The following is a 6,412-nucleotide window of genomic DNA, read 5'->3' on the forward strand; positions in this document are numbered from 1 at the left end:
ACAACTACAACAACAACAACAAAATAGCTCGGCCTATAGTCCCAGTTACTTGGGAAGCTGAGGCAAGAGAATCGCTTAAACCCAAGAGTTGGAGGTTACTATGAGTTGTAAAGCCGCGGCACTCTACCAAGGGTGACATAGTGAGACTATGTCAATAAATAAATAATAAAAATAGAAAAACAGGTAAGAGGATTGCTTGACCCCATGAGTTGGAGGTTGCTGTGAGCTATGATGCCACACACCCCCTACCCAGGGTGACAGCTTAGGGAAAAAAAAAGAAATCCCAGAACATGATGCTATTATTAGTCCCATATTACAGATAAAAAAAAATTGGTACAGAGCTTGCTTCAGCAGCACATATATTAAAATTGGAATGATACAGAGAAGATTAGGATGGCCTCTGGGCAAGGATGACACACAAATTCATGAAGCATTCCATATCTTTCATCTACATACAAATGAATTAATAAACTGTAGTATATATAGCATGGACTCCTATTCAGCCATAAAAGATAGAGACTCTACATGGAATTGGAGAACATTCTACTTAGTAAAGGGTCACAAGAATGAAAAAGCAAGAAACCAATGTACTCAATACTGGCTCAGTGCTGGGGCGCTAGCCACATACACCAGAGCAGGCAGGTTGGAATCCAGCCTGGGCCTGCCAAACAATGACAACTACAACTACCACAGCACTCTACCCAGGGCAACAGCTTGAGACTCTGACTCAAAAAAAAACAAAAAACCCAATGTACTCAATATTAATATGAAACCAATAGATAAATACTGGGCCACCACGCCCTGTCCCTAAACCTTTTTTTCTTTATAAATTAAGTATAGTACTGAGCATGCTAGCTCAGGCCTGTAATCCTCCTGTGGGAGGCCAAGGTGGGTAGACTGCTGGAGCTTACAAATTGGAGACCAGCCTAAGCAAGAGGAAGACCCAGTCTCTACTAAAAAATATAAAAACTGAGGCAAGAGGCTCTCTTGAGCCTGAGTTGGAGGTTGCTGTGAGCTATGATGCCATAGCACTCTACCCTGGGCAATAGCTTGAGACTCTGTCTCAAAAAAAAAAAAAGTGCTGAGAAGTAATCTGCCCAAGGTCATACAGCACACAGGTCCTGAAGTTGATGTTCAAACCCAAAATAACTGACCCTAGACTCTTGCTCTTGTGCTATCTAAATAGGAACACAATTCTGACAAAGACTGCAACCTTGAACCTTGAAGACATTATGCAAAGTGATGTAAGCCAAACACAAGGGCCAGCATGTTGGCTTATACCTATAATCCCAGCACTTTGGGAGGCCAACATGGGAGGATTGCTTGAGGCTAGTTCTAAACCAGCCTGGGTCACATAGTGAGACTCCATTCTCTAAAAAAAAAAAAAAAATAGAAAAATCAGCTGGGCATGGTGGCTAAGGTAGGAGGATCCCTTTACCCAAGATTTAGAGGTTGCAATGAGCTATAATGATGCCATTGCACTTTACATAGGGCAACAGAATGAGACTCTGTCTCAAACACAAGCCCAAAACAAAAGAACAAATATCCATGATTCCATTTATAGGAGGTCCCTAGAGTAATCAAATTCACAGAGGTGGAAAGTAGAATGGTGGATGCCAGGGGCTGTGGAGCAGGTGGTGAGTTAGTATTTCATGGAGACATACTTTCAGTCCAGGCTGGAGTGCAGCGGCTATTCACAACAGTGTCAAATTCCTGGGCTCAAGCAATTCTCATGCCTCAGCTTCCTGATCATAGGACTATAGCATCCATTATTTTGCCTGGCTGGAATTATTCTTTTAATTTTCTCATCAGAAAAGCACATTTTAATTTTCTTTGTGTTCATTGCTGGTATATGGAAATACAGCTGATCTTTGTGTTTTGATTTTGTGCACTGCAACTTTGCTGCTGCCTTCATTTATTTGTTCTAGCAGTTTTATTATGGATCCTTCAGGGTTTTCTACCTAATATGATCAAATCATCTGTAAAGAGGGATAATTTTACTTTTTCCTTTCTAACTTGAATGCTCTTTTTTCTTTTCTCATTGCTCTTGTCAAACCCCCACTACTATGATGAACAAAAGGGGTGAATGGGCCATCTTTGTCTTGTTCCTTATCTTAGGAAACAAGCTTTCTGTCCATGAACACAGTATGATGTGAGGTAGAAGCTTCTCATACATGGCCTTTCTTGTAGAAGTTACATTCTATTCCTAGTTTAAGACTTTGTTTCATTTTTGTCATAAAAGAGCATTGATATTGTCAAATGCTTCTGCAGTCCAGGATAATGTTTCAGACCTCTTTGCACAGTCATATATATATGTATTTTTTGGGGACAGAGTCTTACTCTATCTTTCTGGGTAGAGTCATGTGTATTATAGCTCACAGCAACCTCAAACTCCAGGGCTCTGGCGATCCTCTTGCCTCACCCTCCCAAGTAGCTGGGACTACAGGTGTGAGCCACCACGCCTGGGGAATTTTTGGTGTAATGCCAGTGTTACTTCGGCCAGACCAGAGATAAACTCAGGCATAGAGGGCAGGTGTAACATACTTTATTCAGTTCACGTGGTGGCAGGAGGAGCACGTAAGGCAAATCTGCCCTAATTTCTGGAGGCTGGGGAGCTATGTTACACATTGCCATCTGTGATCCACAATCTGCCCACAGGAAAGGCCCTATTGCCCTTTATACCCAGGGGAACAAAAATGGCAACATGCCAAGCAGCAGTTACAGACTTCACTGTACACAATTATGGCTACCTAGAAATACGTGGCACCTTTCGGCAAGGCCATGGGAGAAAAAGCCCAAAACTTTTCCTTACCCCACAGATGGGATGCCACTCTTACTCAGGCGGGTCTCGAACTCCTAAACTCAAGCAATCCACCACCTTGACCTCCTAGAGTGCTAGGATTGCAAGTGTGAGCCACTGTGCCTGGCCAACATAGCCATATTTTTACGAGCCTTCAGAATGCCTTCACTCTGTGCCTACCTGGACTTCTGGTAGGGAGGGAGTCTGACCCTCTGGTTCCCTACTGACTCCTTTGGGTTGCCTAAAACTCAACATGAAACAACCCAACTCTGGTTTATTTCAGAGTAAACTGAAGGTACCAGAAGGAGATGATAGTGCTTGGTGTCCCTGGGAAGATGCCATGAGGATGAGGTGGGGAGGGAGGGAGAAAGAGAGAAAGACAAAAAAAATTTTTCTTTTTTTTTGAGACAGAGTTTCACTTTGTTGCCCTCGATAGAGTGCTGAGTGCTGTGACATCTCACAGCTCACAGCAACCTCCAACTCCTGAGCTTAGGCGATTCTCTTGCCTCAGCCTCCCAAGTAGCTGAGACTACAGGCGCCCACCACAACGCCCAGCTATTATTTTTGTTGCAGTTTGACTGGGGCGGAGTTCAAACCCACCACCCTCGGTATATGGGGCCAGTGCCCTACCCACTGAGCTACAGGTGCTGTCCTTTTTTTTTTTTTTGAGACGGAGTCTCACTGGGTTACCCTCAATGGAGTACCATGGTGTCTTAGCTCACAGCAACCCTAAATCAATCAATTTCTTAGGCTCAAGAAATTCTCTTGCTTCAGCCTCCCAAGTGCTGGGATTAAAGGCGTGAGCCACTGCGCCCAGCAGAGACACATTCTTTAACTCCCAATTAGATTAGGCTTGTTTCTACAACCTCTTTTAAAAGCAGAAAATGTGATCACTTGTGATAAGTTGCTATATACTGGAATGTATACATATAAAATACACACACCCTGTATTTAGATTTAATGTGCTTTTGATATGCAGCTAACACCAAATTCACAATTTCACAAGTTTTCTTGCTCAGGAAATGACTCCATTTCTTTAAATACAAAAAGGAAATAACTGTATCTATATATACATCTATCTATCTACATGTCTGTTACATAACAGCGGAGGTGGTATGTGAATTTGGGCACAATTGGGAAGGATCTTATTTAGACCTGATGAATTCTGTCAAAAAAAAAAGGGGGGGGGGTGGGAGGCTACAGCCCAGGATGCAGTAGCTCCAGACCTGTAATCTTAGCATTTTGGGAGGCCAAGGTGGGAGGACTGCTTAAGGCCAGGAATTAGAGGCTGCAGTGAGTTATGATTGGGCCACTGCACTGCAGCCCGCACAACAGAGCCCGACTCTATCTCAAAAAAACAAAAACCAATACAACTACAACTTGTACTCTACCTAACAAATGCAAATAATGTAACCTAATCTTCTGTACCCCATGTTAATCTGAAATTAAAACAAAAACATAGTTCCAGCTACTCAGGAGGCTGAGGCAAGAGAATTGCCTAAGCCCAAGAGCTAGAGGTTGCTGTGAGCTGTGACGCCACAGCACTCTAGCAAGGGCAACAAAGTGAGACTCTGTCTCTTAAAAAATGAAATTAAAACAAAAACAAAAACTGGGTGAAGTTGTAAATTAGTTGTGTGGGGATTTTCCATGTCCTTCCTCTCTGCTTTATTTGTTCTGCATACTTATCACTGTCTGAACTTGTTCTGCATTTAGCTTTTTTTTCTTTCCTCCTTCCTATTTTCTTTTCTTTCCCTTTTTCATTTTTTTTTTTTTTTTTTAGACAGAGACTCAAGCTGTCCCCCTGGGTAGAGTACCATGGCATCACAGCTCACAGCAACCTCCAACTCCTGAGTTCAAGCAAGTCTCCTGCCTCTGCCTCCCAAGTAGCTGGGACCACAGGAGCCTGCCACAACGCCCGGCTATTTTTTGGTTGCCGCCCTCATTGTTGTTTAGCGGGTATGGGAAGGGGAAAAAAACCCGCCACCTTAGGTGTACGTGGCTGGTGCCTTAGCCGGTTGAGCTATAGACACCGAGCCTCATTTTATTTTTTGAGACAGTTTCACTATGTTGCCCTCAGTAGAGTGCTGTGACGTCACAGCTCACAGCAACCTCAAACTCTTGGGCTTAAGTGATTCTCTTGCCTCAGCCTTCTAGGTAGCTGAGACTACAGCTACCCACCACAACGCCCAGCTATTTTTTGTTGTTGTTGTAGTTGTCATTGTTGTTTAGCAGGCCCAGGCAGGGTATGAACCTCCTGGCCCTGGAGAATGTGGCCGGTGCCCTAACTAAGCTACGGGTGCCAAGCCATCTTTCCTTTTTTTTTTAGAGACATGGTATCGCTCCATCACCCCAGCTAGAGTGCAGTGATCACAGCTCACTGTAGCCTCCAACTCTAGGGCTCAGACAATCCTCCTGCCTTAGCCTCTTGGTAGCAGCTGATACTACTACAGGTACATGCTACTATGCCTTACTAATTTTTTTTTTTTTTTTTGAGACAGAGTCTCATTTTGTCACCCTTGGTAGACAAAGAGCTTTGGTAGAGTGCCATGACATCACACCTTATGGCAACCTCCAGCTCCCGGGCCTAGGCGATTCTCCTGCCTCAGTCTCCCAAGTAGTCAGGACCATAGGCAGCCGCCACAACGCCCAGCCATTTTTTTGTTGCAGTTTGGTCGGGGCAGGGTTTGAACCCACCACCCGGGGTATATGAGGCCAGCACCCCACTCACAGAAACACAGGCACCACCCTATGCCTGATTAATTTTTGTTTTTTTGTTTTTTTTTGCAGAGACAGGTCTTGCTATATTGCCCAGGCTGGTCTCCAACTCCTAGGCTCACAGGATCTTTCTACTTTGGCCTCCCAAAGTGCTGGAATTATAATGATAGGCCACCACATCCAGCTGTATGTAGTTTGGGTTTTTTTGTTTTTTATTTTGAGATAAGAGTCTCACTTTGTGGCCCTTGGTAGAGTACTATGACATCACAGCTCACAGCAACCTTCAACTCTTGGGCATAAGCGACTCTCTTGCCTCAGCCTCCCAAGTACCTGGAACTACAGGCGCCCACCACAACACCCAGCTAGTTTTTGGTTGTAGTTGTCATTGTTTGACAGACAAATCAGGTTCAAATCAGGTTCAAATTGGGCTGGATTTGAACCCACCAGCTCCCGTATGTGGCCAGCACCCTTAGCCAGTGAGGTACAGGCATGGAGCATGCATTTAGCTTTTTATTTTGCTGTTGTTCACCCTCCTCCTGCAATGTCAGCTCCATAAGGACAGAAAATTTTGCCTGTTTCAGTCACCACTCTGTCTCAGCAACTCCAACAAAAGTTAGCAAACTTGGTTCAGCGCCTGTGGCTCAAGTGGCTAAGGCGCCAGCCACATACACCTAAGGTGGCGGGTTCAAATCCAGCCTGGACCCGCCAAATGACAATGATGGCTGCAACCAAAAAATAGCCTGGCGTTGTGGCGGGCGCCTGTGGTCCCAGCTACTTGGGAGGCGGAGGCAGGAGACTCGCTTAAGCCCAGGAGTTGGAGGTTGCTCTGAGCTGTGATGTCACAGCACTCTACCCAGGGGGACAGCTTGAGGCTCTGTCTCAAAAAAAAAAAAAAAA

General features: G+C 44.6%; 1 non-coding gene across 1 annotated transcript; it reads left to right on the forward strand.

Moving 5' to 3' along the window:
* The first annotated feature begins 342 nt into the window (after positions 1-342).
* On the forward strand, positions 343-445 carry LOC111724964. Its single transcript, XR_002773163.1, has one exon. It is a non-coding gene; the product is annotated as a U6 spliceosomal RNA (small nuclear RNA).
* Positions 446-6,412: the final 5,967 nt, after the last annotated feature.

Source organism: Otolemur garnettii, unplaced genomic scaffold (genome assembly GCF_000181295.1).
Source record: "Otolemur garnettii isolate 467f Iridium unplaced genomic scaffold, OtoGar3 scaffold00029, whole genome shotgun sequence".
Taxonomy (NCBI): Eukaryota; Metazoa; Chordata; class Mammalia; order Primates; family Galagidae; genus Otolemur; species Otolemur garnettii.